The sequence below is a fragment of the Callithrix jacchus genome, chromosome 13 (genome assembly GCF_049354715.1).
Source record: "Callithrix jacchus isolate 240 chromosome 13, calJac240_pri, whole genome shotgun sequence".
In the NCBI taxonomy this organism is placed as follows: domain Eukaryota; kingdom Metazoa; phylum Chordata; class Mammalia; order Primates; family Cebidae; genus Callithrix; species Callithrix jacchus.
This window is the reverse complement of record NC_133514.1, coordinates 94,084,863-94,096,889: the sequence shown is the minus strand read 5'-3', so window position 1 is coordinate 94,096,889 and position 12,027 is coordinate 94,084,863. Positions and strand designations below refer to the sequence as shown.

At 46.3% G+C, this 12,027-nt stretch overlaps 1 protein-coding gene across 2 annotated transcripts in view; it reads left to right on the top strand.

Annotated features, from left to right (window-relative positions):
- Positions 1-10,835, top strand: part of LOC144579065 (uncharacterized) — a 38,321-nt gene extending 27,486 nt beyond the window's left edge. Inside the window, exons 3-4 of one of the 2 annotated variants that reach the window (XM_078348178.1) lie at positions 5,512-5,631; positions 10,647-10,835. The gene's annotated coding sequence lies outside the window, so the exon portion shown is untranslated. Of the gene's footprint in view, positions 1-780; positions 915-5,511; positions 5,632-10,646 lie in introns of those variants that run through there. The other variant, XM_078348179.1, reaches the window with a different exon arrangement.
- The last annotated feature ends 1,192 nt before the right edge of the window (positions 10,836-12,027 follow it).

The following is a 12,027-nucleotide window of genomic DNA, read 5'->3' as shown; positions in this document are numbered from 1 at the left end:
TTAGAAATCACATATGGAAGGGTCTTGGGTTTACAGCTTTAGAAAGCACATATGAAAGGGTCTTGGTTGATGGAAGAGTGGGGTGGGGGTTTGAGCTTGTTTAAGTAAAAACGTCTTCCAGAGAGATTCCCCCATACCATGCCTGCTATTTACAGGAAGGTAATTTCGGAGGTGCCAGTTGGCCAGCCTTTTCTTCTATTGAAATTCAGTGTGGAAGTCAAGGGAGGTGATCCTAGATATCTGGGTCTCCTTCCTCAATACCAGGGTTTTCCTTGCTCTCCAGCTTGCAGATGGCACGTTGTGGGACTTCTCTGCCTCCACAACTGCGTGAGCCAACAAATTCCCTATCTATCCATCTATCTATCTATCTATCTATCTATCTATCTATCTATCATCTGTCCGTCCATCCATCCATCCATCCATCCATCCATCCATCCATCCATCCATCTGCTTGTCTGTCTCTCAGCTTCCTTCCTTCCTTCCTTCCTTCCTTCCTTCCTTCCTTCCTTCCTTCCTTCCTTCCTTCCCTCCCTCCCTCCCTCCCTGCCTCCTTCTCTCTCTCTCTCTCTTTTCTTGGTGCTATTCTTCTGGAAAAGCCTGACTCTAATTCTCTAATTCAAAGGTCAAAGCCCAGCTGTGCAGTAAGGGAGATGGGGTCTCTGAGAGCCTTTAGAAGTGGGGGTCAACCTCATCACTTTGTTTTCCAGCCCCAGGAGTGGGAGTGGCTTCCTGCAGTTACTGACCTGGGCTATCTCAACACTCCCCTGTATATTCTTTCAGCTTTCCAATGGATATTTCATCAATTCCCTGTGTTGAACACCTTCTTTTTACAAGGAAATTTCTGTTTTTCTGATTGGACTCTGATTCAGACAGAAGGAGATGGAAGGGTAAGAAGGGTGCCAAGAGGACTGGAGGTAAGAAGAAAGACTGTGTCTCATGGAGACAGTGTAGCAGGGAGCTTCAGGAATGAGGCAGTGAGATAGCCTTTAAAACATGGAGGACACCAAATGATCCAGCAATACCTCTTCTGGGTATATTGCCACAAGAATTGAAAGCAGGATCTAGAAGAAATATGTGTATGGCCATGTTCATAGCATTATTCACAATAGCCAACAGGTGTATGCAACCCAAATGTCCATCAATGGATGAATGAATGAACAAAATATTGTTCCTCCATACAATGGAATATTATTCAGCCTTAAAAAGAAAGAAATTATAACACATGCCACGACATGGGTGAACCTTAAAGACAATATGCTAAGCGAAATAAGCCAGACACAAGCAGACAAATACTGTATGATTCTACTGACACCAGGTATCTAGGGTAGTCAAATCCTTTGAGATAGAAAGTAGAATGGTGGTTGCCAGGGGCTGGAAGAGAGGGGAGAGTGGGTAGCTGTTGTTTAATGGGTATAGAATTTATTTTTTTTTGAGATGGAGTTTCGCTGTTGTTACCCAGACTGGAGTGCAATGGCACAATCTTGGCTCACCACAACCTCTGCTTTCTGTGTTCAAGCAATTATCCTGCCTCAGCCTCCCGAGTAGCCGGGACTACGGGCGTGCACTACCATGCCCAGCTAATTTTTGTATTTTTAGTAGAGACGGGGTTTCACCACGTTGACCAGGATGGTCTCAATCTCTTGACCTCGTGATCCACCCGCCTCGGCCTCCCAAAGTGCTGGGACTATAGGCGTGAGCCACCGCACCCGGCCATGGGTATAGAATTTGCACAACAATGTGAATATATGTAACACAACTGAGCTGTTCACTTAAACACTGTTCAGAGAGTAATTTTTATGTTACGTGTATTTGACCAAAATTTATTTTTATTTTATGTATTTATTTATTTGAGATAATGTCTTGCTCTTATTGCCCAGGCTTGAGTGCAATGGCATTATCTTGGCTCACTGCAACCTCTGCCTCCCGGGTTCAAGCAATTCTCCTGCCTCAGCCTCCTGAGTAGCTGGGATTACAGGTGCCTGCCCCCATATCCGGCTAATTTTTGTATTTTTAGTAGAGACAGGTTTCACCATGTTGGTCAGGCTGGTCTTGAACTCCTGACCTCAGGTCAACCACCCACCTTGGTGTCCCAAAATTCTGGGATTACAGGTGTGAGCCACCATGCAAAGCCTTTGATCAGAATTTAAAATAAAAAAATTTTTAAAAAGGAGCAGAGGGGCCCAGGGAGATAAAAATAAGATGTGTCAATTAGGAGGGCATTTGGCCGGGCGCAGTGGCTCACGTCTGTAATCCCAGCACTTTGGGAGGCCGAGGCGGGTGGATCACGAGGTCAAGAGATCGAGACCATCCTGGTCAACGTGGTGAAACCCCGTCTCTACTAAAAATACAAAAAATTAGCTGGGCACGGTGGCGTGTGCCTGTAATCCCAGCTACTCAGGAGGCTGAGGCAGGAGAATTGCCTGAACCCAGGAGGCGGAGGTTGCGGTGAGCCAAGATCACACCATTGCACTCCAGCCTGGGTAACAAGAGCGAAACTCCATCTCAAAAAAAAAAGGAGGGCATTTAAGATCTTAGCGGTATGGTTTCAGGAGCCAATGGAAGTGAAAGTTAGACTGCGGCAGCTTGAGAAGCAGGTGTGAGGTGAGGAAGTAGGAGGAGAGGTTGGAGCACATTAGAAGCTGACAGAAAGGAGGCAGCAGAGGAAGAGAGATGACATGCAGTGGTGGGAAGGAGCAGAGTCCTGGGAAGCCCAGGAGGGCAGGGGCTGGCCTTGGGCAGGAGAGACAGTGGCTTCTCTATTGAGGGGAGGGAAAGCAGTGGCAAGGCTGTGGATGTTGCTACATTTATAGGTAGAAGGGTGATGGAGAGAGACGGTGTGATGCTCTCAGGGTTTTTCTATGAAATAGGAGGCAATGAGGGAGAGACCCTGGGCAGGGGAAGAATTGAGGGGTGTGCAGGGCCCAGCTGAAGCTGGAGCTTGTGAGTATTCTCTGTAAGACTAAGAAAGTTTCCTCTGGCAACTAAGCAAAGGTGACAGCAAGTTGTAACATGCAGCTAGGCTTGGGGTATCGTCTGAGATGCTACAGTGACATTTATACTGCCCCAATGGGGCACAGGGAAATCAAAGGCACAAGTAGGCTTTGGATGATGAGGAGATGTCTGGAGGAACTAATAAAAGAGACTGGGAGACCAGTACTTTGGGAGGCTGAGGCAGGAGGCTTGTTTGAGCCCAGGAGTCCAAGGCCAGCCTGGGCAACATATGGAGCCCCTATCTTTACAAAAAAAATGAAAATAAAAGTAAAATTAGCCATGAGTGGTATTGTGCACCTGTAGTCCTAGCTACTCAGGAGACCGAGGCAGGAGGATTGCTTGAGCCCAGGAATATCTAGTTATACACCCAGTGCTCTAACCTGGGTGACAGAGTGAGACCTTGTCTCAAAAAAAAAAAAGAAAGAAAGAAAGAAAAGAGAAAGACTGGGAGAAAATAAAAATATCAAGGGATTGATGTTTCTAAAAATTCAAAGGCAAGCTGGGTGTGGTGGCTCATGCCTGTAATCTGAGCACTTTGGAAAGCTGAGGTGGGCGGATCACCTGAGGTTGGGAGTTCGAGACCAGCCTGACCAACATGGAGAAACTCCACCTCTACTAAAAACAGAAAATTAAGCTGGGCATGGTGGCGGATGTCTGTAATCCTGGCTACTCGGGAGGCTGAGCTGAGGCAGGAGAATTGCTTGAACCTGGGAGGCAGAGGTGGCGGTGAGCCAAGATCGCGCCATTGCACTCCAGCCTGGGCAACAAGAGGGAAACTCCCTCTCAAAAAAAGAAAAAAAAAAAAAAAGTCAAAAGCATTCAGGTGTTTGTAATAGGAATGAGAGAGTTGGAAGCCTGCAAAGTTGGAGAGTTGTAGTCAGAAAGTGAGGTTTTGCCGGGCGCGGTGGGTCACACCTATAATCCCAGCACTTTGGGAAGCCAAGGCAGGTGGATCACGAGGTCAAGAGATCAAGACTATCCTGGTCAACAAGGTGAAACCCCGTCTCTACTAAAAATACAAAAATTAGCTAGGCATGGTGGTGCGCGCCTGTAGTCCCAGCTACTCGGGAGGCTGAGGCAGGAGAATTGCACTCCAGTCTGGGCCACAACAGTGAAACTCCAGCTCAAAAAAAAAAAAAAAAGAAAAAAGAAAGTGAGTTTTTAAGCAGAGGAGTTGCCTGAGATGGCTGAGATCCAGAGGGAGGCACCCAGTGAATGTCACTGTTTTTTATGTGAGTCAGGATGGAAAGCAAGACATGAGCCAGGTCAGTACAGAACATCTGCAATTGGATATCCTACCACAGCTCAGATCCAAATCAAAGCCAGTGTATTTCCCCTCTATGGGCCACTCCTCCTAGCAGTGCCATTTCTGTAAATGCCACTTCTCTACATCCATAATGCCACGAAGAGAACATGGGACTTGGAGTCAGGACACCTGGATTCAAATTCTGCTCTACCACTTACTAGCTATAGACCACGGCAATTCTCTCAATATCCCTTAACTAATTTATCTCTGTAGCATCACTCTAAAGACCAAATTTAAAAAGCACATGAAAGCACTTAAGTGGATAACTAGATATAGAATAAGAAGCTGGGCGTGGTGGCTCATGCCTTTAATCCCAGCACTTGGGAGGCTGAGGCGGGCAGATCACCGAGGTCAGGACTTCGAGACCAGCCTGGCTAACATGGTGAAACTCTGTCTTTATTAATAATACAAAAATGAGCCGGGCATGGTGGTGCACATCTGTAGTCTACTACTCAGGAGGCTGACGCAGGAGAATGGCTTGAACCTGGGAGGTGGAGTTTCAGTGAGCCAAGACTGCACCACTGCACTTTAGCCTGGGAAACAGAGCGAGACTCCGTCTCAAAAAAAAAGAAAGAATAAAGAAATAGAGTAAGTATTCAATAGATGTCAGTGGAATCTGAAAAGGATTTTTCCTTCCTCCCCTATAGCGCATTTGTCACCAAGACCTGCTTCCTGTCTTGGCATTGCATCCTCCAGCTTTTATTCATTGTCATACCTCCTAGCTGGCCACCTGTCTCCCTCCTCTTCCAGCGCTTGTCCACCTTACACACAGTTGCTTCCCTTACCTTTCCCTTTTGTTGTTGTTGTTGTTGTTGAGACGGAGTCTCCCTCTGTCACCCAGGCTGGAGTGCAGTGGTGTGATCTCGGCTCACTGCAACCTCCACCTCCCGGGTTCAAGCGATTCCATTCTCCTACCTCAGCCTCCTGAGTAGCTAAGATTACAGGCGTGTGCCAACATGGCGGACTAATTTTCATATTTTTTTTTAGTAGCGACAGGGTTTACCATGTAGGCCAGCCTGGTCTTGAACTACTGACCTCAGGTGATCTGCCCGCCTCGCCTCCCAGGTTGGGATTACAGGCGCTGTGAGCCACCACACCCAGCTAACTTACCCTCCAAAAACAGCACTTTGACCATACTCAGGTCAAGGTAGTATAGAGAAGCACCACACCTTAAATGAGAAGTCTGGGTAAACATTTCATTTCTCCCATTTCAGGTTCTTCATCTTTCTTGAGTGTGAGGAGTTGCCATAAAAAGCCAGTACTGGTGTAAAGCAAGCTCAAGTTCCTGGAGCTGGATAGCCCAGATGAAGACGTGGAATTAATCCCCCATCAAGGTATTCAGTCCAGCGTTATGGTTGGAGGACCTGAAATAATTTGATTCACGTGTAGATCGAACCTGATGGCTGCCCCTGTTGTCTTGCACAATTCTTAGCATACTGTGAGGCTCAGATGATGGGAGGAATGCTTTGTTCAAAGTTTAAAGTACATTGTTTCCCCTCCTTACTCACCAGCCTCCCCCTCTTCTCCCTCTTCTACCTCAAGGTCAGATTTCACAGCCTGTCTCTCCAGACTCTCCACAAGTTGAGTAGGTCCTGTTTGATTCCCAAGCTGTTTGATTCCCACCCTGTTCTATTCCCCACTGAGCTGCTAATTTCTTTTCAGGTGTTAGTTTTGCCCAGGCCATTGCTCTTAGGCTCTTTTGTACTTTCCTGGGATATAAAAAGGCACTTGCTCAGAATCTTCGCTACTGTGAGTGAATTCCTCTGCCACTGCTTGAAAACTAGAAATGGCCTATTGGTGCCAGGCACGATGGCTTATGCCTGTAATCCCTGCACTTTGGGAGGCTAAGATGGGTGGATCACCTAAGGTAGGGAGTTCGAGACCAACCTGACCAACAAGGAGAAACCCCATCTCTACTAAAAATATAAAATTAGCTGGGCGTGGTGGCACATGCCTGTAATTTGAGCTACTTGGGAGGCTGAGGCAGGAGAATTGCTTGAACCCGGGAAGCGGAGGTTGCAGTGAGCCGAGATCATGTCATTGCACTCCAGCCTGGGCAACAAGAGCAAAACTCTGTCTAAAAAGAAAAAAAATTACCTAAGTAAGTTTAACATTTTTCCTTCTTGGAAGGTGAAGTGAGGCTTGGACAGATGAGTGAATGAGTCCCTTCAAGACTCACTCCAGGCAAGGGCCACACTACCAGGCAGAACTTACTTGCGTCACCCACCACACTGGCAAGGCGGTCATTAGTCTACAAAATGCCTTTCTTCAGCGTCCTGTCTGAGACACCACTCAGATCTCGTAGTTCATTAGTCAGCACCTTTGCAGTTGACTCATCAACTGCTCTGAGATCTAGCACTCTGGGAATTTCAACATACCCTTCCCTCAGCCTTGCAAAGCTCTAAATCTAATCTCTGACCTCCTTTGCTGGGGAGCTTGAATATGTTGCTTTATCCTTTTGGTTTCCTCTCCTCCTCTGACTCACAGGGAACACAAAAGAATTGATTCTTATGAAAAGTGCCAAGTAGGCACTACTACACAGTTATCTGAAATATAACTCACTTGGATGTATAATGAAAGCTCCTTACTGCATAGATTAACCTTTGGACTGAGGATATGATTGTATGATAAATGATTAACATCATTTCTGGAGAAAACATGCAAATTTAAAAAGTTTGAAGTTGAAGTTACTTAACTATACCCTTCCGGCCAACATGGAGAAAACCCATCTCCACTAAAAATACAAAAATTAGCTGGGCATGGTGGTGAATGCCTGTAATCATAGCTATTTGAGAGGCTGAGACAGGAGAATCTCTTGAACTAGGAAGCTGGAGGTTGCAGTGAGCCAAGATCGTGCCACTGTACTCCAGCCTGGTGACAGAGCAAGACTCCATCTCAAAAAAAAAAGTTACCTAACTATAAAAAAAGTTGTTGACTCAATTCACCACTAGTGTATTAATGAATTTTCTTTCTTCTTCATTCTTTGAGACAGAGTCTTGCTGTGTTGCCCAGGCTGGAGTGCAGTAGTGCAGTCTTGGCTCACTGCAACTTCCACTTCCTGGATTCAAGCCATTCTTCTGCCTCACCCTCCTGAGAAGCTGGAACTATAGGCACATACCACCATATCCAGCTAATTTTTGTATTTTTAGTAGAGATGGGGTTTCACCATGTTGGCCAGCCTGGTGTCTAACTCCTGGGCTCAGATGATTTGCCCACCTCAGCCTCCCAAAGTGCTGGGATGCCAGGTATGAGCCAATGTTCCCGGCTGGATTAATGCATTTAATAAATACTTCATTAAGTAACTTTGTGAAAAGGAGTGTGCTAGGCATTGAAAAGGATATGAAATTCAATGACACTGTTGTAAGGGTTATTGCCGAGTTTAAAATGAGGAAACTGAGGCCAGTATAAGAAACTTAAATGCCAATTTATTCCACTCCCGGGAGAGGTTCTATGGTCTGGGGAAAGGGGGCCAGAGAAGTCGCGCTGACTTCCTGGGGCATGGGGTTTTTATGGCTATGAGGAAGGAGCAACAGCTGGGTACTCTGATTGGCTCCAGGGGAGCGGGATTAGGACAGGGTGGGCCGCTATTGGTTGTTGGGTTGTTGGGTGGGTTTTCTGGTGTGAGAGCCAGCCACCGATGCATCAGCTGGAGTCCTCCAGGGGAGCCATGTGGCAGAGCTTGGTGGCGAGTGCAGAGCCTGGTGCTGGGTGCAGAGTCAGGTGCTGAGTGCAGAGATGGGTGTGTCCGGCCTCCCGGCGTGGCAACCGGCCTTACAACTGTCCTTGACTGTATGGAGTTTATATGGATATAAAATTTATAAGTTTATAAGGATAAAAAGTTTATAAGGATATAATGTCCTTGGCCGTATGGGGAACTTCATGGAAGTGCCAAGAATAGGATGAAAACATTTCAGGAAGGGAATATCAAGGAAGGCTTGTGCAGTAGATGTCATTTTATCTGAGCCTTGAAGGATAGTTATAGTTCTGATAGGTGGAAATGAATTCCAGGCAGAGAGATAGATGTGAAATCTTAGAGCTTGTTCTGTTAGCAGGAAAAGAATGTACACAAGATTAGATTGGCAGGTTGGAGCTCAAATGTGGAAGCTTCAATACCATGCTAAGTAATTTGGCCTTTGTTCTGTAAGCGATGGAGAGTTAGTAAGAGTTTTGGGGGGTGGCAAGGGGATGGGGTGACAGTAGTGACATGATCAAAATGTGCTTTAGAAGTATCATCCTGGAGTGACATCAGGAACCAGGTGACCACATAGGAGGGTACAGCAATACCCTAGACTAGATGGGAATGGGAATGGGAAGGAAGAGATGGAGCACAGACTTTGCAAGTTTGACAGAGAGAGGGAGGCATTCTTCTAAAGTTTTAAGAATAGTTGTTTTTTAAAAACGATGTGAGAAAATGGGGAGTGATCATTCTTTGGTCAGGCAGAATAATAGAATCAGGGAGGCTGGGCATGGTGGCTCAGGCCTGTAATCCAGCACTTTGGAAAGCTACGGTGGGAGGATCACCTGAGAACAGGAGTTTGAGACCAACCTGGTCAACATGGTAAGACCCTGTCTTTACTAAAAATGCAAAAATTAGCTAGGCATGGTGGCGCATGCCTGTAGTCCCAGCTACTTGGAAGGCTGAGGCAGGAGAATTGCTTGAACTTGAGAGGCAGAGGTTGCAGTGAGCTGAGATTGTGCTACTGCACTCCCGCCTGGGCAACAGAGTGAGACTCCATCTTAAAAAAACAAACAAACAAACAAAACACAAAAAACAGAATCAGGGAGAGTCTTAGAAAGCAAATGAAGTGCTTGATAAAGGGCAGCCTGTGTGTTCTGCAAGCTTGCACTGTTCTGGGTTGAAGGTCAGGTCAGAAGTAAGCAGGTGATGAGGCATTGGTGAGCTTCCCTTCGGAGACAGAAGCTAACTATGAGTTTATTTATAGTTTACCACTGGTTTCTGTGCCATGGGAGTGGTGACAAAACTCTCCCTAGGAAGAGGGACTGGATGTTCTTTTCTTTGACTTAACTTTGGCTTTGGTGATAACTCTTGGATGAGGAGGGGAATCCTGGCTTCAACCCTGGAGGTTGCAGCAAAGATGGGAGGAGACCCCAACAGCTGAGTAGGCCCAGGAAGGAAACAAGCTTTGGGGTTGAGTAGTGGAAAGGTCTGTAAGGCCTCCCAACCTAGGAAATAGATGCACTTATCAAGGAATGAAAAACCAGAAAGAAAAGTAGCCCAGCATGTAGAAAGGTGAAGGGTTCTATTTTGGACAAAGTGAATTGGAGGTGCTGGCTGTACAAGGACAGACTAGTTGTGGGGAGCCAGACCTGAACTAGTGGGGCTCATTGGTGTGAAGCCCAGTTTACATCAAATGAACATAAGCCCTAAGTTGGGTTGGGCATGGTGGGTTGAGCCTCAGGAAGTGGGAGGATCGCTTGAGCCCATAAATTTGAGACCAGCCTGGGAAACAGAGCAAGACCTTATCTCAAAAAAAAAAAAAAAAAAAAAAAAAAAAATCTAAATTAGGAAGGATGGTCTTGATAGGCAATATATGAGTGCTGTAACTTTTTTTTTCCTTAAGATGGGGTTTCACCATGTTGGCCAAGCTGGTCTTCAACTCCTGACTGTGACTTGTAATCCTATCAGAGAGAGAGGGTTCTGCCCCAAGGCCCCTACAGACTCAGGTCATGTTTCTGTGTCAACACAGAGTTCTAGGTCAGAGATGGACAGGCTGTCATCATAAGCACTGGCATTGGTTTTCTTGAAGAAGAAATAATTTCCCTGAACATGTTCCAGATTCCTGTCATAGGAAGGATTCTGCTCCTTGCAGTGAGGGAGAGGTTCTTAGTGAGCCAGCCCATTGGTCTCATACAGACCATACTGGCTTTCTAAGGAAAGAGTTAACGTGGCTTCTTGGACCTTAAGCCTACCTATAGTTGCATGTGCCTAGCTCGGACTTCCTCCTCCTCCTCCTCCTCCTCATTCTTCTTCCTTCTTTCTTCCTTCTTCCTCCTTCTCCTTCTCCTTCTCCTTTTCTCCTCCTCCGCCTCCTCCTCCTCCTCCTCCTCCTCCTCCTCCTCCTCCTCCTCCTCCTCCCCCTCCCCCTCCTCCTCCCCCTCCTCCTCCTCCCCCTCCCCCTCCTCCTCCTCCTCCTCCTCCTCCTCCATTGAGGCAAGGTCTTGCTGTGTTGCCCCAGGCTGGAGTGCAGTGGCCGATCTTAGCTCACTGAAGCCTTGACCTCCTCGGCTCAAACGATCCTCTCACCCCAGCCTCCAGAGGAAGTGGGATAACACGTGTGTACCGCCATACTTGACTAATTTTTGTTTGTTTGTTTAATGCCCAAACCAGTCTCAAAACTCCTGAGCTCAAGCCATCTGCCCACCCTGGCCTCCCAAAGTGCTGGATTGCTGGATTACAGGTGTGAGCCACCGTGTCTGACCAAGCTCTGGCTTCTTTAAGGGTATCAAGTAAACTCATTCAGCAAGAGGACTTGAAAATCAACAGGTGAGAGAAGAAGTGAACAGGCTATGGGGCCAAGTATCACCCACCTAGGTAACAGGCTCTTGGCCATCCTCTCACCCCTCTCTGCTACTTGTTAGGTTTGACACAGTCTCTTCCCTTAATCAGCTGGCTTTTAACCGAACTCACTTTTGCCTTTTTCCTTCCTTCCTCCCTTCCTCCCCCCTCCCCCCACCCCCTCCCTTCTCCCTCCCTCCCTTTTTCTCTCCCTCCCTCCTTTACTCCCTTCCTTCTTTCCTTCCTTCATTCCTTCCTTCCTTCCCTCCCTCCCTCCCTCCTGTCCTCCTTCCTTTTGACGAAGTCTTGCTCTTGTTGCCCAGTCTGGAGTGCAATGGCGCAATCTCTGTTCACTGCAACCTCTGCCTCCTGGGTTCAAGTGATTCTCCTGCCTCAGCCTCCCAAGTAGCTGGGATTACAGGTGCCCACCACCATGCCTGGCTAATTTTTGTATATTTAGTAGAGACGGGGTTTCACCATGTTGGTGAAGCTGGTCTTGAACTTCTAACCTCACATGATCCACCCGCGTCAGCCTCTCCATTGAAAAATTGAGATAATTTAGACATTTCAGAGACAGAACATGTTAACCGTATTACATTAGATGTATGCACTTAGCCATGTCCACGTTTCTCCGTCTCATGTTAGAGTGCATAAATCACTGATACGGGATTTGTAAAAGAGAAGTGTTAAAATGCACACGTTAAAATATAGCCGGCTATTATTGTTCCATCCTCTGCCTTCAAACCCAGACAGCTCTCTGGCTATCAGCTGTCAGTGTGATAACTGTCTGGTGGGATATAGTGGAAAGAATGTCAACATCTTTCTGATGGATTTATATTTCATAAACCTACCAATGCTGATATTTTAGATTTTATAATATTTGTGGATGATAAAATGGTGAATATCCTCATATTTCTATGTAGCAAAGGGGAAGCTAGATTGAATCCTAGGTCACACAAAGAAAAAAGTGTTAAATCAGGATGACAACAGAATCAGCCTGTGACAAAGATTTCACTAGTCTATGGTAAAATGAGAAAAATAAGGTGGCTTCAATGAGTTTTTCCATAAACTTAAAATGTATTAAACACAAGAATTATCTTTTATCCAGAGATTCAATTTCTGGTCTTAACATGACTTTTTAAAATTACACGATAGTGATGGTTTGTAGGATGGTGGGACTAGAAATAAAAAATTCCTCTTGTCAAAATAAAAG